A 22,080-nucleotide genomic window follows, 5' to 3' on the forward strand; every position below is an offset into this window, starting at 1 on the left:
AATCTATGGATTATCTAACTATTTGAAAATGCCCCTCTCTCCTTAGGAAAAAAACACAAGGACCTGAATATTTTGAGTAATTACAAATGAAAAGTGCCCAGAACTCTTAGAACCAAAGGGCAAATTGAAAATAGGTAGAATCCAATGGTCATATCTTTAAAGAAACTCAAAAATGAAAACCACCAGGAATGTAATAGCCAAAGTATAGAGCTTCCAGGTCAAAGAAACATCAAGAACCCTAAAACAAAGAGTTGAAATACCAAAGAGCCACAGTAAGGATTTCCCAAGATTTGGCAAACACTCTTCAAAAAAACAAAACAAAACCAACCAAAGAGCTTGGAATCTAGTATTACAAAAGGCAAAATATAAAGGCTTACAATCAAGAATGTGTGGTTGTGTGTGTGTGTGTGTGTGTGTGTGTGTTCATCCTTCATTGTCGGAGAAGACCTTGCCATCAGAGAAATGATGACATGACTTTCATTTGACTTTGTTTTGACTGAGTAAGGGCTGTGCAGGTCACCAGCCTCACTTCTCCTCCAGAGATATGTGAATCAAGTCATTGAACTTCAAGCCTCAGTTTGTCATCTTTGAAATGGATCTGATAACATACTATCCATATCCTTAGGGGCAGCTAGGTGGTGCAGTGGATAGAGCACCAGTACAATCAAGAATAACCTATCTGGTAAAAACAAAATATAATCCCACAGTGGGAAAGGGCTTCAATGAAGATTTAGAAGCATTTCTAATGAAAAATTCAAAATTCAGAAAGTACTTGGAAATGGCAAGGCAGGAGTCAAAGAAAACATAGAAAAAATAGGCATATTTATTTAATTCTTTTAATTCGATTAATTAACTTAATTGGAAGGGAATATGTGGTGATAAATTGTTTACATGCTAATGGGGAAAGAAGAAACAAATGTCTCCTCAGAAATCTAATATCTTTAAGGTTCTTAGAGAAAGGTGAATATGGCAGTGCCTATGAGTGGTTTTGTTCTGTTTTGATAGTCTTGAGAGAAGACAAAAATGAGTGATCGTTTATAATAGATGTTCATCCAAAATATGATTGAAGCTGGACGTAGTTTTGTTTTAGGGGCCAATGTTTAGAGAAGATCAGGGTACATGATGCCGGGGATTTCAAACTACGTAGGAGAAGAAGAAAGTCAACGTTAGGATAGTGAAAAAGATGGTTTTAGTCAGGGATTTACCTACCTGAAAGGCTTACCTCTTTCACTAATGTTTCAATGTTTTAACTGTTTTCTGTGAATAAAATATAAACAAAGGCATGGTCCTAGGTGATCTAAACTAATTTACTAATTGAAAAAAAACAAGTGCTATTAGGTTATATTGAAATATTCTGACAATAAAAAATGAGGTAATCTATGAACTATTTTTCACAGCAAGGTCACTTGTATGGAAAATTGGATGAGTGGAAAGCATCTCTAATTGCGTTATGATGATTACTGAAGTCAAATTCATCCTAATGATGAGGTTCAGACTCTAGGAACTTCCTTGAGCTCCCCTGGAATTTCCTCACTTAACCTGGCCTTTCATACTCAAATTGAGTTTCCTGTATCTCCTCACAGAATCTGGCCTTTCATACACAAATCTGTGATCATTGTCTGTTATCCCTTGATTGCCCTACCTGCTTCCCACCTAGGCGCCCCAAGTCTGATGTTTCTTGATTCTCCTCAAGACCCTTCCTAAACCCCTCCTTCAATCACCCTGGACTACCAGACCACCACCCCCCAGACCCCTCCTATACTCTTTTCTGTATTTAAGTCCCACCTTGCCTCCATGAAGGCGCTCAGATCCAATCCAGCTCAGACTCTGTCTAGCTGGGATTGTGTCTGGCCCGCTTGTGAATACAAGCGTTACAAAAGCTTAGGCTCCTTAAGAGGCAACCCAATTAGGTGAATCCTTAATAAACTTTGTTTTCTTTGGCTTTAAGAAGGCTTGAGTCGAATTCATTCGAGCACGACCTGGACCGTCGGTATTTTGGGGTTCCCGATCACCCCTAAACCTCATCACTATGACATTTCTTTCTAAGTAAATACTATGGTGCTATAAAAGACAATGATTTGTCTTGACTTAACAATAAACATACGTTAAATAATGTAGGAGAGGTCATGTGCCTCAGAAATAACCTAGAACAGTTTATATTTCATTACTGATATTTAAATTGCTTAAGTTTTACGAATTAATTATGATTTTTAAAAATTCAAGGATGTTTACTATCAGATTGGCAAGTCTTCCTCACTTCCCCCCTTGATCCTAGAAGCCATAGGAGCAGACACATGGAACCAGAAGGGACATCAATCTCATCACTTAAAAGATGAAATAACTGAGGACCAGGAAAGTTGAGTGGTTTGTCCAACATTACACAGGAAGCAAGCATCAGAACTGAAATGTGAACTCATGTCCACTGAAGCCAGAGGCATCTTTCCACTAATAGTGTGTTACCATCCCTTCTTTTTATGTCTCAGAATCCTTATTTTCCTTTCAAGGCTAGATTTGGGTACCACTGCCTTTCTCCCTTGGTTTGCTCAAACTAACATATTTATGTAAAAGGAACATTCTATAGTCCTACTCAATAAGAATCAAAGATCTGAATAAAATCTAGACATCTCCACTGCCAATCAATCAAACTAGGTTCTAGAAAGTCCTTGAAAGATATTGGATGAAATGGAATGGCACTCTATTGGTATTGACTGAAGAGATTCAAACATAACTGGAAGGTCTTCTATTAACTAGCACACCAGCTCCAAGTCCAAGGATTCCATCATCTGGCAGCATCGAAGAAAGATCTGTCCAGCCAAGTCCTTGAGAGAAAATCATTTGAGGAAAGAGGACAAATTCTGTCTCTACTATCACCACCACCACTCCTAACTGGAGGATGATCTTGTAAACTTTGGAGGGTCAGAAGATTTGGATTCTTCCTTTAAATCTCAGTAACATCCCCAAATATGCTGGCACCAATGTCCGTATTGGGAGCCAAGGACAAATTAGACATACTGAGAGAAGACAACTGCAAAATTCTACAAAGAATCTAGCAGAAAGCTACAACCTGTATAAGGGGAACTTTATCAGTGCCCCTTACTAACTATCCCCACTATCCCCCTGAGGGAAGAAAAGGACTTCTAGTCAAAGTACAACAAAAGCTTATGAGTTACCACTTTACTACATGTGCTCTCTGAGTTTGAGATTTTCCCTTAGACTCTATATGTAGTTATGAGAGTGTATCACAGACTTTTGAGAGGTGTGGTTTACCAACTGTCCTTCCTGTTACACTTTAGTAAATTCCCCTTTTTAAAGGTTAATGACAAGTATGATTGACTAATTGCTTTCAATTGCTAAGCATTTGGGGGAAGCACTCTATTGTGAGCCTTATTGGCTATGGCATTAGAGAAATGGCCTCTCAGCCCCTTCAGGTTCCATAGTCCCTTGAGGGAGAAGTAGAAGCCACCCATTGGAAACCTTGCTTATCATACTAGTGGTGGTTGGAAAAGTAACTTCAGAACACATACTACATTTACATATTTATCTGTATCGCATGCCTGGATTCAAATGCAAACATCTTGACTCAGGAACTTTTATTTTTATCTGGGTCCTCCCAGTGCCCTGTACATAGTAGATATCAATATATTTTTACTAAGATAAATTGAATGATTCCACATTGTCAGCTCCATGTAACTTGGTACTATTGGTACTTGGTAACTTGGTATTATTAGCCAAAATAGGAAAGTCAGGAGCAGGGGAAGGTTTAGGAGTTTGATTTTTAGACATATTGAGAAGGGGAAGGTGAGTAAAATCTGGGTAAAGAAGCCAAGACAGCAATTAAAGATAAAGATATAAAACTCAAAGAAATAAATTTAAAGTAGTAGACTGAAGCAAGTGAATAGATTGCATTACCAGAGGATATCCTTTAGTTAAAATTTAAAGAGGAAAGAAAAGAGAGTCAAGTTTAGAGTCTTGGATAATAAATGGATGGGACAAGGAAGAGGTAAAGAAGATTCAATTTAGTTTTCACTGAGGTAAGAAGGGAACTTGAAAAGTAAAAAGGAAGAAAGGAAGGAAGGAAAGAAAGAAAAAAAGAAAGAAAAAGAAAGAAAGGAAAGAAGGAAGGAAGGAAGGCAGGGAGGGAGGGAGGAAAACAGGGAGGGAGGAAGAAACTTGGCAGGAGTCACAGTTGCCTAAAGCAAAAACAAAATAAGAGTATATCTCAGAAAACAGTGTATGTATCGCTGAATACAAAAGACCCATTGTGATACTAACACAAAGCGCATCATTTGGTTCAGGCACCAGGCAGGCAGGGAATGAGAGTGAGAGCAAGGTGGGATAAAGCAATAACTGAGACACATGTTCCTATGGAGAGGAAATAAAATACACCATGTGGTGGAAGGGGCAGAGGTGACTCCTGGAATGTAAAGCTAAATCAGCAACTGTGACTGGAACAAAACACCTTAAATTAAGTGAAATAGTAAGATGATATTGGTGCAAATAGTTTTTCCATTTAGGTTTTTATAATTTATTTTCTGACTCATAAAGGCATTTTGAGTCAAATTTTTTTTGTCCCCATCAGTAACTACTAAAAAAAACCTGTCATAATGAAGATACAGCATGAAGGAATTGGAAAGCCTGGCCTATCTCATCCTCACAAAAAGTCTGTCTCTGGTAGCAAACAGAATACAACTTAGCCACATGATATTTAACTTCAAGATTAAATAGGTAATGTAGTGTAGCAGAAAGAATAAAATGAAGACAACACAGAATAGCTGATCACAGTTTAGATACTGTAACCAATAATGATTCTAGAAAAAAGAATAGTGCAATGGTTTTTTTCCTCTTCCTAGTACAGAAAGAAACTACAGATAATGATTGTGGCATATGCCTACAGATCAGATTGCTGTATTGTTCAATTTAGGGGAAGCTAGACAATGCTGCAGTACATAGAGTTCCAGACCTAGAGTCAGGAAGATTCTTCTTTCAGAGTTCAAATCTGGCTTCAGACACTTATTAGCTCTGTGACCCTGGGTAAGTCACTTAACCCTGTTTGCCTCAGTTTCCTCATATATAAAATGAAGGAAATGGCAAACCACTTCAGTTTCTTTGGCAAGAAAACCTCGAAGGGATCACGAAGAGTTGAACAATTGTTCAATTTCATTTGACCAGTTTTCTTTGTTACGAGGGTTTAGGGGTGGAAAGGGTTAATTGTAGTGTTTAAAAAAACAAACATGATTGGTACTGGCTAAGAAATAGAAGGGTACAAGTGGAATAGGCTAGGTACTCAAGACACAGTAGACAATGAATATAGCAATCTACTGTTTGATAACCCCAAGGACCCCAGTTTCTGGGATAAGAACCCACTGCTCGACAAAAATTGCTGGGAAAACTGGATAAAAGTGTGGCAGAAACTAAGCATAGACCAATGCCTGACACCATACACAAGAATAAAATCCAAATGGTTATACTGTCTAGGTATAAATATTGATACTATGGACAAATTGGTGGACCAAGGAATAGTGATATATGAATAGAGATATATGGAGAAGGGAAGAATTTTTGACTAAAGAAGAGATAGAAAGCATTTTGAAGTGCAAGATGGTTATTTTTGACCACGTTATACTGAAAAGTTTTTGCACAACCAAACCCAATGCAACCAAAATTCAGAGGGATGTAGAAAACTGGGACAGAATTTTTAAGCTAAGGTCAGTAATAAAGGCCTCATTTCTAGAATACTTAGAGAACTGAGTCAAATGTACAAAAATACAAGTCATTTCTCAATTGATAAATGGTCAAAGGATATGAACAGGCAATTTTCAGAGAAAAGAAATTAAAGATATTTATAGTCATATGAAAAAATGCTCTAAATCACTTTGGATTAGAGAAATACAAATCAAAACAACTCTAAGGTACCACATCACACTTATCAGATTGGCAAACATGACAGAACAGGAAGATGATAAATGTTGGAGAGGATGTGGGAGAGTTGGAACACTAATATATTGCTGGTGGAGCTATGAGCTGATCCAACCATTCTGGAGAGCAATTTGTAGCCCCAAAGGGGTACAAAAATGTGCATACCCTCTGACCCAGCAATACTACTTCTAGGACTGTATCCCCAAGAGATCATAAAAATGGGAAAGGGTCCCACATGTACAAAAATATTTATAGCAGCAGTCTTTGTAGTTGCCAAAAACTGGAAGTCAAGGGGATGTCCATCAGTTGGGGAATGGCTGAATAAATTATGGTACATGAATGTAATGGAATACTATTGTGCTATAAGACATGACGAATAGGAAGACTTCAGAGAGGCCTGGAAAGACTTATATGATCTGATGCTGAGTGAAAGGAGCAGAACCAGGAGAACTTTGTGCACAGCAACGACCACAGTGTGCAAGAGTTTTTTCTGGTAGACTTGGAAGTTCGTAGCAATGCAAGGGCTTAAAAAAAAATTCTCAATGGTCTTCTAAGGCAAAATGCCTTCCACATCCAGAGAAAGAACTATGGAATTCAATCGTAGAATGTAGCAGATCATTTTTTTTTTGGTGTGTATTGCGTTTTGGTTTGTTAGATGATTTCTCCCATTCATTTTTCATTCTTCTACACAGCATGACTATAGTGAAAGTGTATTTAATAGGAATGTATGTGTAGAACCTATATAGGATTGTATGCCGTTTCGGTGAGGGGGGAGAGACGGGGGGAAGAAGCGGGGGAGGAAAAATAATAATCTAAGTTGTATGGTAGTGATTGTGGAATACTGAAAATAAGTAAAATTAATTTTAAAAAGTAAATAAAGAAGCCCTACCTTAGACCAATGAAATCACAGGTCCATAAAAAGAATCCTTAGCAAGTTTCTTTTGGATCAGATAAGACTTCTCAAATAGAGAAATAAAGAAGGGCATAGGGGAAAGAGAAAGAGAACAGAACACTTGGGAACAGGAAAAAATTCACACCTGAATATAGTGGGAATTTCTCTCCCTCTCCCTCTCATGTCTAGGAATGCTCACTGAGCCATTTTACTACACGTTTACTGATAAGTCATGCTTCATGTATCTTTTGTTTCCACTTCTTCATTTTTAATGATATGATACTTCATAAGAGTTGTTTTTTTTTAATAATACAAAGTAGCATTTAGGATGTCTTAAAGACATTTTTGTAAACTAGAAGCCTTGAGCCAATTCATTTTTGGAAGTAAAACAATTTGGAAATCGATATTCACTATCTCTATGCTCATCATAAGGTCATCAGAAATTAATTCTATTCTAAAGTTGATTTGTAAACCATCAATATTCCTCAGTATTTAGTCTCTCTGTTGGTAAACCTGTTAAAATCTTAATAGGAGCCATGTTTAGAATTTGAAAAGCTAACCCTTTTTAAAAAAGAAGCAATTAAAAGATTTTATTTTGACTTGAAAAAAAACAAACATGAATAAAATTTTAAACATCTCTCAAAGGCAGCATTTCAAAAACTTTTAAGCCTCAGCAAGTTCTTTGAAACCTGCATTCATCTCCCTTGCATTGCCCAATGCTACCTTCCTTGCCCAGAAAGGTTCCTTTCACTCCAGTCCAATATTCAATCCAATTAACATTTATTAAATGTCTGCTATGTATCAGCCACTGTTCTAAGTGCTGATGATACAATTATTTTTTTTTAAAAGACAGTTTCTGCATCCAAGAAACTTATAATCTAATATGAGAAGATGACATACAAAGGAAGACAGGAAGTGAAAGTTGGACAAGAGGGTACTACAATTAATCCTTTCCACCCCTGAACCCTCTTAACAAAGAAAACTGGTCAAACTAAGTTGAACAACTGTTGTTCATTTGTTTCAGTGGTGTCCAACTCTTCACATTAAAATATCTTTAAGTATTGTAGTAAGGAGAATTCTAACTACAATAGGTCAGTTTTCCTGAATCAATCATGAAGCTCAATAGCTATATAAAATGTGGAAAACTATCTAATATGCTGGTGAGAGTCTAACATGCTTATTTGTCATCTGTCTGGTCTGGAGCAAAGTGTTCATACTCCTTGTTGAAAACCTCTTACTGTATAGAATATCACCAGAAATAATAATGTGCCGTTGATTTCTGTTACAATTTAACCTCAGATAGTCAATATTCTAAATGATTTATACTATCTGATTTATTGCAGAACTCAAGATAACCATTGATCGTCAACCTAGTAGCTGATTTCACTGGAAAAAGACAATTGGAGTTTAGAATTCACTTATGAAACAAGGAAAACACATCCCATGGTGTTCAGAGAGGTATTTGCTTATTTATAAAGAGGTTTGACTCATAGGGATAATTAGGAGTAAACTTTGCATCTGCTACTGTGCCTGGTTTCAGCCCCAAGGAACAAGATGCCCCTCCCAGGATAAGCTCATCACTTCATACCTCATCACTACACCCCTTAATTGACTAGGCCTTAATTGACACTACCTCCCCCAGCCTCCTCTCTCATTTCTGATTGGAGAGCTGTAGACTGGGAGTACCAAACTGCTCCCAAGGCCTTCCTTTATAGAGGACAGAAACTGGACTTTCAATTTACCGTACTTTGCATCTGCTACTTTTCCTGGTTATAATTCCACAGAACAAGATAATAGTAGTCATCCTTTCCCTGGGGGAATTAAACTTCCAGTGCAAGTGGGGTTTTGGAGAGTACAAAACTACTTAGCAATCTTTGGTACTGGAGAGCTACAGACTTGGTGACTTGCCCAGCATCACAGAGCCAATATATATTAGAGTCAGAATTTGAGCACAGATCTTTCTGACACAGAAGTCAGCCTTCTATCATGCTTCCTACCTTCTTTTCCCCACCTAACTACTTTGTATATATACAAGGTAATTTTTTATTGCTGGGGGGGAGGGGGGAAGGGGGTGGTGAAGTACTAGGACATGGACAGGAAGGATTCATTAAATACTGGCACTTGGAACTGAGTTTTAAAGAAAGCAAAAGACTAAAAGGTGCAGGTGAGAGGGAAGTGCATTCCAAGAACAGGGGAAAGTCAAATACAAGACAATATAAGAAAACCACCAAAGGAATGGTAAAGACAGTAAGAGCTAGAGTTCAGAAAATAATCATTGAGGTTTGGGGTCATTAAGCAAAGTTTCATGGAAAAGGTAAGACAAGCTGGAATTTGAGGTGCGAGTAAAATTCAAGTAGGTAAACAATTTGGGAGGACAATTTGGCAAGAGAAAATTTCAACCAAAGTTAGGAATCACGAGTTTTGCCAGGGTAACGTAGTTCTTCTCTGAAGTTATGCATAGTCTAAATTTCAAGACAAGAATATCCTCCTAGAAAATATTCCAAACTGGAAATTTCTCTGCCTTTATCCTAGGGGAATGCTCTGCTCAGTGAGAAGTGAGCACAATTCTGTACAAATGCATTATGTCCCTTTTTAAGCTTTTTCTTCCCTCCAGTTGAAAAACAATTACAATATATTTTCATGCATCACCAAAGCTGTGACATCTGGCACAGCAGAAAAATTCAGGTTGGCTGTCAATGAAACTGATTACCAAAAATAAAATACCAATTGAAGCTTTCTCAGTTCAAGTCCTAAGAAATGCCACAGAAGCAAGAAAATCGGGAAATAATGCCTACTGACCAGGGCAGATACAATAGAGCTATCACCTCCTTCTTCAGAATAAACAGCAAACCCAGAATTGTAGCAAGTAATGTTGGGACCAGAAGCGACCAGCATAAGATGATATGTCCACGACAAGTGATACTAAATTAAACATGCTCTTTAATTGATTTTGCCGTTCATGATGTGAATATAAGAATTAAGTCAAATTCTGTTAAGCAAGATGGAAGACACTAGCACATTGAAACCCTATATATGGGTAGAGATCCTGGGTCTTTGACTCATATGAGGAAAGACATTGGACACTGAGGCCCATAGCAGGAAAGACCCCAGGCATCACTCTGAGAAGTGGACAAAAATCCAGGGGCACCTGTTGCAGAATCCTGCATGAGAGACAGGAGGATAACAAGGGAAGGCAAAGCTAGGGAGTTCAGCTGGTGTGTTATGTGGCATGTAGGTGGGAAGGGGGAAGACATTATCTGGTAATAATCTATTTAACTGGAGTTTTTGTTGTTGTTGGTGGTCAGCAGTTTCAGTCATGTCTGACTCTTTGTGACTCCATTTGGTATTTTCTTAGCAAAGATACTGGAGTGGGGTACCATTTTTTTTCTCCCACTCATTTTATCAATGAGGGAACTGAGGCAAACAAGACTGAAGATTAAGTGACTTAAACAGGATCACACAGCTAGTAAGTGTCTGAGGGCAGATTTGAACTCAGGAAGATGACTCTATCTGACTCGATGCCATGTGTTCTACATGTGCTCTATGCTCCACAGAGCTGCCCCAGATAATATCTCCATTCCAATACAAACACATACCACAGGAAGACAGCATATATGGTCCAGGAAACTTTCACTCAGCTGAACCAAAGCTATCTTCTGAATAAAGGACCCTTCCTTGTTCTAAATATTCTTCTCCTATGGTTAAGTACGCCTTCTTTGGTTAAAGGTTTGATGAACTAAGAGATTCCCATTGCATTTTAATTTCAAACCTCTGCTAGTGAATTGGCCTAATCAGTCCTTGTCTACAAGACACATTCTCCCAGCTCTCTTCCTATCTGTCTAACTATCCTTCTCTGTTTGCTTCACTGGCTACATGACCTTTTTTCCAAACTCCTCAAGGCAAATGCTCTGAAAGATTCCATCCTTGGTCCCTATCTTTCCCCATACATACTTTATCTCTTATGAATGTGAAGACCTTACAAATCTCCACCTTGAAATTAAGTCCTTTCTCAGAATGCCAGGACCATTTGCAACTACTTACATTATTTTCCTACCTGAATATCCCACTAGCTGCTCAAACTTAACATGATCTATACTGAGCTTATTATCTTTCCTTCAGAATTTACATCACTGTCTCTGTTAGTGGCACCATCATGCACCAGTCTCCTAAAATTAACTGAGAAGAATGAAAAGCCAGGAAAAAAGACAGAGTAGCTAATAATCAATGTATTAATTAGGCTAGCTAATAATCAATAAATTAGTGGTCAGTGTTTTTTCTTGGTAACCAAAGACAAAACCACAGAGAACACCAAAACTGGAAAAGGAGGTGTTCCTGACAGGTAGAAATCAACCTTGATTGGTGAGCAATAGGAGATAGACTTTCAAATGAGGAAGTAGACTGAAAGCCTTCAGTTCTCTGTGCTGAAAATGTGTCTAGATCATGAGATTCAGCCACCTCCAGCAATTTGGACAAAGGAATCCATCTCTACCCAGACCTCTCTGGTTGTTTTTCTCCTTCATGAGCTGGGTTCTCCTAGATTGCAATGGAGGGGTGCAAGGGCATGAGATTTTTTAGGGCTAGAATTCACCTAGATTAGGTTCTGTTTATACCATAAACAAAAGTAAGGTCTCCTAGTTCAGGGCCTGAGTTGTTTGTGACCTGAGAGGATGCATGCTTTCTGTTCAGAACCAAGGCTGCATGATACAAAGTGGGCAGGAGCTGCCAGAAACATCTTGGATTCATTGCAGGTTTGATTTTTAATTAGTTTTTGGTTGTTGCATGTTCAGGACCCTTTTACTGTTGCCAAATTTTTTGCTACCCCACATAGGGTAGCAATTCACAGTTTAAGAAGCACTGTGAGTGGGGTCTCACCCAAGATCTCGAATGTATCCGAAGGATTAGGACATTTCAACTCTACTGAATACAGCCCAATTCCATGCCAAGTGGGCTCTTTATTCTCCACCAGTCTATCTGTATGGGTAACTCTTTCCCTCCTAGTTAATCTATCGCTACCACTTTCCACCACAATTATTCCAGTGTCTGATATGAATCTGCTTAAGTGCCCAAGAAAGGGAAAGAGGGCACAGATGCCTTCCAGAATTCCACATGGCCCTCTGCCAAAGGATGGAAGTAACACACAGGAGGGAGCCCAATTAAATGAGATAACTTTGTAAAGTACTTAGCATAATGCATGGCACATAGTAGGAACCTAATGTTTGTTTGTTTTGATCTCTCCACCCCCACCTCAGACATAGACTTGCCTTGGAGATCAGAAGCTCAGAGCTTTGGAAGGCGGGGAGAGAAGAGCACCCTAATTTCTTTCTAATTATATCCCTGAAGATTATCTCAAACAACAGGGTAACATTATTCAAATCACACTACTTGGCAGGTTGAAGGAAGTTTTGCATTTTCAGAATCTTCTAGCATTTATTTCCTAATGATTCTATCCATTTTGAGAGCAATACAGGAGAAAAATCCAAGCACTAGTTACATGTATTATTAAAGTTCAATATAAATTAACAATTCTGCATTGACAAACTTTAAATAATCATTCATATGAAGTTTATTTTAAAATACTTAAAATACTGTTGTTTGTCATCTTTGTGGACATTTAATGTTAAGACAAGTTTGAATTTTTTAGGACTAACTTGTTTTTGGTCATGAATTTTAAATATATTTATTAAACACCTACTTTGTGCACAGAACTGTACTAAGTACTTACTTCAGCAGATAGAAGAGAAAGACATGGCCTAAATGACTTAATATTTCAATTGCTTTTATAAAATGTCTGCTTCATTTTCACCTTAAGATTTGCTCTCTACTCCTATTGCTTATTCAATCCTTGTCCTACCATTTGAAGAAAATTTGTTTTTATTTCCTTATCAATTTTTTCAATTAAAGATACCATGGAATGTATTTTTTTGCCACCATCTCATCTCTAAGCAAAAGAATAAATCATTTTTTATTCATTCAACCAGACATGAGGATTCTAGAACAGTATATCAATGATATTAATCTGCTGCATCTTAGGAACTTTCACACCAGAGAGGAAGAAAAAAAGACTGTGCAAGACTAAAATCCTCTACTATTGTTCTCTCATAATTTTTACCCCTCAGCAATTTTATCTCAAATAATGAGGGCAGCAATATCTTCCAAAGCAACTAGTCTAGTCCATAACTCATTTTGCTTAAGCTACAGGGATGTGTTCAGAGGAAGTGCTAATACTTCCAAGGGAATCTCTTTCTGACAGATGAAGGCTAAGAAACCAGACTGGAAACCAGATGCCAGTGATGAATTGTACAAATGTTTCCTTGTGCTCTCTTGCTTTATCTTTTGCATTTATAAACCCTTAGAGGGACCTTAAGTAAAATACTGCTTCCCTGCAAAGCAATCCCAGTACCCGAATTCCATCAATGTTAATCCCCATGTAAAAATTCACTAATGCAGATTAGCAACTGATGTATAATTTATAGTCTCAGAGAATTGCTTGAAGAATTCAGAGGTCAAGTGACTTGGCTAGGGTCACATCACTAATATGTGTCAGAGGCAGGACTACACTATGCTACCTCTCATTCAGGAATAATTAAGATCTATAATTGAACTAATATATATATATATATATATATATATATATATATATATATATATATATATATATATATATATATATATATACATATATATAATAAACATATACATGTGTATATAACTCGAGGGATTTATCCTTATCTTACTCACCTCTTTTGATGCAGTCACAGAATGTAATTCCACATAATGAGATGTTAACATGTCAACAAAATTCATTCCATATCCTGATCTCTTTATAAGGTGCAAATACTTCTCTAATTGGGTCAAGAAGGGAACAAAGTAATTGACTCAGTAAGAGGTTCATCACACTTCTGGATCTTTAAATGGCTGAGCTCTGGATGAGAATGAGCAGGGAGCTATAAAGACTCCTGCAGTATTATCACAGAGCAGCAAGGTAGGAAGGGAAATTTCTCTTCTCCTTTCTCCCCCTACCCACCAGCCACATTGTCAGAGCTACGGAACTACCAGAAGCACTATATCCATCAGGCAGTATACTCTAGATTGGTAGGGATGTAGAGACAGTCACCCAAGGAAAGAAGCGGCTTTTCTTCTCACTTCCTGGCAATTAAGAGTCAGACTATAAAGAGTTAACAGATTCTGGAAACCCCCGTCCAGATATTTTTCCAACAAGCAAGCTGTGCCCTGAGTTTGACATAATGACAATCCTTTGCTCTCACCCTCTGAATGATCTATTGCTTTGACCAGTACCAGGTATTCTCTGAGCTCAGACAAAATCACACAAGTTCCAGCTGTGAAGCCCTGCTGTGAATCAAACTTGTCACGTTGTTGCTATTAACTCTCACTGTCAGGTCTACAGCTCACTGCGTTGTCATTGATATTAGCATTGCTTAGAAATTAAATTTGTCTGGTTCCTGATCCTCCTGTCTGTAGCCTGCTCTGTTCAGCTCTGGTCTTCCACAGGTTAAGAAGCCAGTTTGGTGGCGCTGATGCTCAGCATGTGGCAAGAATGAATAGAGAAGGGACTTCTATCTTGCAGCAGAACTAGGAGTTAGGAGCTGCCTTTACCACACTAATTTCTCTGTATCTGTGTCTGTGCTCATGCATGCAACACTACCACTTAAATTTGAACCCATCCTTCTGATAGACACTGTGTAAGAGAGTGTACCCTAAGCATTTGTAACTACTGTTCTTGCAGTTCAATCTGAATAAATGATTTGCTGAAAGCTGGTTATTAATTGAAGCACCACATTAATTGTGGGGACTCCTGTACTTCAGTAGTATTAGTCTGGGGTACATGGAGTGTTCAGAGAAGACTAGCACCTCTGGTGCGAGGGCTTGCTGAGCCATTTTCACTTTTGGTATCCACCTGTTACCCAACTCTCACCTGTGGCTCCAAGAAGCTGTAGCATGTGCAGTCCCCACACCCTGGTAAAACCATCTTGGCAGATGGACTAAACCAGGTTCAGTGTAACAGACAAATCTCAAACCTATTTGTGAGTTAGGGGGATGTCTACCCCAAGCATGTGAAGAATTCCTCAGCAGAATGGGCAGATGAGAACAATTTTTTCCAATGGCCATGAAGGCAGTTGAAGCAGGTACCATGGAGCACTTAGACATTGCAGATGCCAAGATGATCCACTGCATCCCATGACTTTTGATTTGCCACTGGACTTTAATCTCTAGAAGGGAGAGTGAGGTTAATGACTTTGTGTGTAACCCTGCCTCACTTAAATACAATTCATGGCAAGTCAAGACATAACTCCATGTCAAAAACTAAAGACAAACAACAGTATTATTAGTCCAAGACCAGAAAATATCATCACCATCCAGTAGGGATTTTTTTTATTTTCCTTTAAAAATTCTTTTTGTTCCCTTTTCTTTTTTTTTACATTAATCATATTTATGAAACAAAACAAGTATTTCAATAAAAATACAATAAAGTACAATAAAATAATACAAAAAGTACAATAAAGTACAATAAAAAAAGATAATTGTACATGAAACTGCAGATCTAAGAACTTGCTATTCCTTTCAAATGTAGAACAAAATTATCATGTAAATTTTTTTCTTCTTTTTTTTGTATCCTGCCTCTGCCCCACCCTAGAGATGGCTACCATTATACACAAACAGGGCTGTATGTGTATGTATGTATATATGTATGTATGTAAAATTATTCTATACATACTTCTATCAGTTCTTTCTCTGGATGCAGATAGCATCTTTCTTCATATGTCCTTTATAGGTATTCATAATAGTCAAAATAACTTATTCATTCAAAGTTGTTCTTAAAACAATATTGCTGTTTCTGTATGCAATGTTCTGTTGCTTCTACTCATTTCATTCTTCATTATTACATGAAAATCTTTCCATGTTTTTCTAAGATATGGAGCTCATCATTTCTTATAATGCAGTAGCATTTCATCATAATTATATGGCACAACTTGTTAAACCATTCCCCAACTGATGAGCATCCTTGCAATTTCCAGTTCTTTGCCACCACAAAGAGGGCTACTATAAACATTTTAGAACGTAATAAGTTCTTTTTCTTTTTCCTTAATCATCTTTGTAAATAGACTTAGTAATGGTATTGCTCAATCAAAAGATATGAGTAGTTTAACTACTCTTTGGGAACAATTTTAGGTTGCTCTGAAGGAGTCATGAAGAGTCATCCTGATTCATATCTTGCCTCTGCAGCCAGATGACTCCAGAGAAGAAAGTGAGGCTGGCGACTTCGTATAGCCCTCCCTCCCTTAAATCCAATTCACTTCCAAGTCATGCCATCACCTTCCTGATGCTATAGTCCTCTTCAAGAATGAAGGATAAAGAACCTGTAAGTAGTACAGACTGCCCCACTGGGGACCCAAGTGACCAGTTCCAGTTGGACAATACAGCTCTTCCCTCCCTTTCTTCCTCCCGTCCTCTCCTCTTGTCTTCTCTCTGGGTGTTGCCTCAGTCAAACTGAGAGCTGAGAAAGATCTTGGATCCAAAAGGCTGCTAGAACTGGTATGCTTTCCTGTTTTTATGTCATCTTATAAACAGCTATGCTTTTTTTTTTCTTTAAGGCTGTTATAACTTCTGATTTAATTTGTGGCTTTGGAAGAGCTTTCCCTTACATAAAGTCTTTGATCAATCCTAACTACTGTGCATTGCTTATATTCATTGCTATTATATACTGTCCTTTCCATTCCCAATGCCACTATCTTAGTCTAGGTTCACTTCACAACTTCTTATTATAATAATCTTCTCCTTTTCATTAATCTCTGTTTTTCCCACTGCATCCAAAGACACCTGCAGTTGTCCTGATCTATATCTGGCCACTGGATTCAGATGGCACCAGAGGTGAAAGTGAGATTGGTGACTTTGCATAGCCCTCCCTCACTTGATTCCAATTCACTTGCATGTCATGACATCACCTTCTTGATGTCATGGTCCTCTTTGAGAAAGAAGGAGAAACGGCAGCAGCAGCTGAGAGAAATGATTATTAATAACCAATTATGGGGGCAGATATAGGCTTTTCCCCCTGTTCTGTTTCCTTGGTCAAAACTCAGCCTTTGAAGGACATTACTTACCTCTGCCAAAAATTTACCCCACCTAGACCATCTTTTCTAAGATTTCCTGCTAAGTGTGTTCCACTAAAGCAAGTTTGGGTGGAAGTAGACCCTTTATCTAGATTGCCCGAGGCTTGGGATGGTCTGAGTGTAGAGTTTAGTCTCTTTGTCCAAGAGTGACATGACGTCACTCTCTCAACCTCTCATTGGAATAAGCCCATATTCCTTCATATTCCCAACTCATATTCCTTCTCTCATTGTTGATTGCCACCCTTTGGAACATCCACTTTTCCAAAGGTATGGAGGCTTTGAGCCTGTCACCAGGATGGTCTTTGGCATTCAAGAGTGCCACTAACCTCTTTTATTAATAAAATGCTAGCATTATTAATCAAATGATTAATTACCCAGAAATTATGTCTCTGGAACTTTTTAAATGTCATATTACACAATATCTTCAGTTTGTATGTGTATTGTAATATTTGTGTATGTTCAGTTTGCAGTGGGCAAAGAGGAAAGGGAGATGCTAGTAGCTGGCTAGGCAAACGCACAGGATTTAAATATTTGAGATAAAGAATCTTCATAACTGGGAACATCAGGAGCCATTTCTGATAGGCCTCCTAGTTACGATTTTATTAGTAACTATGTTTTATATAATCACTTTCAAAATAGCAGAGAAAGTGAGCCATCTGGATTGGCCATTTTTGCCCCTTCTTTGGTGAGACTGCAAGGGCAGCTAGGTGGTACAGTGGATAGAGAGCCAGGCCTGGAGTCAGGAAGACTCATATTCTTGAGTTCAAATATGGCCCCAGACACTTACTATTTGACCCTGGCCAAGTCACTTAACCCTGTTTGCTTCAGGTTCCTCATCTGTAAAATGAGCTAGAGAAGAAAATGGCAAATCACTCCAGTATCTTTGCTAAGTAAACCCTAAATGTAATCATGAAGTGTCAGACATGACTGAAAAACAAGTGAACAACAACAAGTAAAACCTTCAAGAAGAAAAGGATGGACCAAGGTAGTGACAGTAATCAAAGGTAAAGTTATGCTCTTGGGGTGCCCAGTTTGGGGGAGGAAGGAAGAGAGAGAGAGATATTTTAACATTTGTGTAATTGATTTGATTAGATTAACTGTTGATTCATTAATGCATCATTGTTTTGATTTACTAACTCACTTAGATAATATTTATTATTTCTAACAAAGATTAATATACTAGTCACTAATCAACAAACTAATCTAACAGCCTCTACGGGGAATGTAAGAAGTCAATACAAGTTGAATTTTAGAATTTCCATTAAGTAATTCCTATTACCTATATTCCTTAGCCTAGACCTAACCACTGTCATATCCCTTGGAAACCTCATTACCAGGTGTATTGCTCAGGCAATATTCACAGTACCAAAGGTGACTATGAATATGCCATTGTAGTTTGGAATCACAAAGTATAACAGATTTTCCATACAAAGGCAGAAGAAAAATATTTATTCAGACACCAGAAAGTCAAATCCCAAAACCAGAAAGCCAAATCTGTCATAGTAGACAAGAAGTCAATACACATTATCACTGCTGGACAAAGCCATTCCCAGGCCTCCCCCTGCTTGCTGTGTCCTTTCCACAAACACTCAGTAGCCTGCTTGCCTGTGTCCTCTCTCTCCCTCCACCCTAACTGCTCTCAATTACTTCCTCTCAGTTCTGCTCCACTCTTCCTGTTCCACCCATTCAGCAAGTTCCTCCCATGACATGTGACTTAGGCTTCCAGGTGATTTAAGCAGGTCACATGGGCCTATTAATGAATGGGAAAGATCTTCCCATTTAAATTACCATTACACCAGGAAACTCCTCATCCTTCCACTTTGGTACTCATGTTTCATCAGTAATCCCAGCATCCTCTATTTCAGGGATGAATAAAGGAGTAAAGGTGAATGGAGATGTATTCCCAAAACCTCTATTTATAAAGAGGGTCCCCAGGCCAGCCAACTCTTCATTTCTCACCAGCTGCAATCCTTGGACTAGACTCCACCTTCCCCTCCCCCACCTCAAGCTGAGTACCCAGCTTTTCTGCTTTCATAGACCTTAAGCTTGTCAAAATGAAGAACTGTGTATCTTTTTTATCCCCAGCACTTAGCGCAGCACCTGATACATAGTAAATGTTTAATAAATGTCAAGGTCCTCTTGGAAAACAAAGGACAAACAACAACTTGTGAGTATCATGGGCTGCCCCACCGGGGACCCAACTGGCTACTGACAGTTGGGCAATGCAGCCTTTCCCTTCCTTTTCTTCTTCCTCTCCCTCTGTCCACATAGGGTATCATACCCTTACCTGCAGGTGCTCTGCCCAAACAAATGTAAATTTTCATTGTTGAAACCCCATAAGATATTTTAGGTTTTATGGGCTAGATTTCTTTCTTTAGGACCAACAAGCCTTAAACCCAAATCACTCTGGCTCTCATTGATTGACCAATAATAATAGATCCAAGCCCAAGCCCACTGGGTCGTTGTTTGGACCCTGCTTACTCACGGTGAATGTAAATAGCAATTGTTTCTGTTTTGGGCCAGAAACCTTGAGGGTCTTCCCCTCCCAGATTGATTTTTTTTTTAACTAGGTAAAAGAGGTCATTCTTTGCCTCATTCCTTACCTTGCCTTAATCATTGAATGGGTGTTGCCTCAGTCAAACTGAGACCTGGGAAAGACCTTAGCTTAAAAAGGTTAGGGTCTCTCACTGCATCCAAGGCCATCTCCAATCATTCTGATCTATCTCTTGCCACTGGATCCAGATCGCTCTGGAGGAGAAAGTGAAGGTGGTGATTTTGCAAAAGTATTCCTCATTTAAATTCAATGCACTTGCAAGTCATGCATCATCTTCCTGAAGTTATGGCCCTCTTTGAGAACAAAGGACCAACCACAATAAATGTTTACTGATTTATTGACTGAAGACATAGAATGGAGTAGAGGAACTGGCAGAATTCTGTGTTGGGGGCAGTGCTAAGCCCCCTAAGGATGAGATATTAGAAAGCAACACATGCAGCAATTCTAGAATTACAAGAGAAGACAGACTGGAAAGTACCTCCCTCAACTAACTCCAAAAAGCCAGGGAAGGAGATATCTTTAAAATATTTTTTTTTAAATGCTCAGAAACCTGTTTCTCTTCAGCAGAGATGGTTCTACTACTGAAAAATCTCTCCATTTGCACCAGGGGTCAGTAAATCAGCTAGCATGTACTACATATCTACTACAAGCTAGACATTGTCTAAGGGCAAGGAATTCAAATCCACCCCTCCACCCAAAAAAATGCAAAAAAAAATCCTGGCTTTCAAAGAGCTCACAATATAATGTAGTAGATACTATGAAAACAACAACGTACAAACACAATATAACAGTTTGGATCAGAGGGTACTCTCAGAAGGCACTGAAAATAAGGATGCCTGTGAAAGGCTTCTTACAGAAAGGAGAACTTTACTCCAGGGTTGCCAACCATTTCCAGTCCACCTATTTCTTAGCTTTTCACAGGCAACCTTTCTGTATCCCCATTCAATATGAAAGGAAATAAACTCTAAATTTTACTATTAATATGTACACAGGAAAATAAAGATTAATAGTGGAGTGAGTCCCGCATTTGGAGTAAGAAAGACATAAGTCCAAGTCTTGTCTTAGATACTAGCTCTGAGATGCTGAGAAAGGAATACCCTCTCAGCTTCAGTTTCCTCATCTTTAAAATGACAATGGCAGCTAGGTGGTGAAGTGCATAGAGTGCCAACCCGAGAGTCAGGAAGACTCATCTTGAGTTTAAATTTGACTTCAGACACTTACTAGATGTGTGACCCTGAGCAAGTCACTTAATGCTATTTGCCTGTTCAAAAAACTAGCAGGAGAAGTGACAAACCACTCCAGTATCTTTACCAGGAAAACCCCCAACGGGGTCATGAAGAGTCAGACATGACTGAAACGACTGAACAAAAACAAAATGACAATAATAATAGTGATGAGGTTCAGACTCTGGGAGCCTCCTTGAGCTCCCCTTGAATCTTCCCACTTAATCTGGCCTTTCTTACTCAAATCTAATCTTCCCATTTGTTCAGGCAGTCTCAGGAAGCCCATGGGCTTTTCATTATCATTTCAGGTCTCTGTTGCACTCCCCACCCTTGATCCCATCAACCCCATACCCATACTGCCCCTATCAAGATCTCTGGATTGCCCCACCTGCTTCCCACCCAAACCCTCCCTAGTCTGATATCTCCTGATAGCCTCCAGCTGTTTCCAGCCTTTGACCCTCCTTGGACTTCTCCTCAAGACCCTTCCTAAACCCCTCCTCCCATCACCCTGGACCACCAGACCACCCCCAAGATCCCTCCTATACTCTTTTCTGTATTTAAGTCCCACCTTGCCTCCATGAAGGTGCTCAGATGCCATCCAGCTCAGACTCTGTCTAGCTGGGATTGTCTGGCCTGCTTGTGAATACAAGCGTTACAAAAGTTTAGGCTCCTTAAGAGGCAACCCAATTAGGCGAATCCTTAATAAACTTTGTTTTCTTTGGCTTTAAGAAGGCTTGAGTCGAATTCATTCGAGCATGACCTGGACCATCGGTATTTTGGGGTTCCCCTCACCATTAACCTCATCAATAGCACCTACCTCACAGGTAGTAAAGATCAAGTGTGATAACATGTAAAGCATTTTGTAAACCTTAAAAAGCTATATAAATGCTATTATTAATCTTTTCCAAGGGTATGTCAAATATTTTGTAACCGTTCTGATTGCAAATCAATTTGGAGATTCTACAATACTTTTAATTAATAATAATAGCTAACATTTAGCCCCTGGTATGTGCCAGGCATCTTGCTAAACTCTTTACAACTATCATTTCATTTGATCTTCACAACAACCCTAAGGTAGATGCTATTATTATCTGCATTTTGCAGAAGAGGAAACTGAGGCAAACAGTGGTTCCATGACTTACCCAAGGTGACATAACTATTGTCTGAGGTCAGATTGCCCTACAGGCCCCAATAGGATAATATAGTGATTTAACCAGTATTCTATAAGCTCTTGGCAAATTGGCCCTGTAAGTTCTCAAAAGACTGCACACTTGTTCAAATTACAGATATCAATGCTTGAATGGTTCTGGAACTTCTCTTTTGGATTTTCCCTTCAGAGCTGCAGCAGATGTTTTTCTGCTGTCCGAT

Source organism: Notamacropus eugenii, chromosome 3 (assembly GCF_028372415.1).
Source record: "Notamacropus eugenii isolate mMacEug1 chromosome 3, mMacEug1.pri_v2, whole genome shotgun sequence".
Classification (NCBI taxonomy): domain Eukaryota; kingdom Metazoa; phylum Chordata; class Mammalia; order Diprotodontia; family Macropodidae; genus Notamacropus; species Notamacropus eugenii.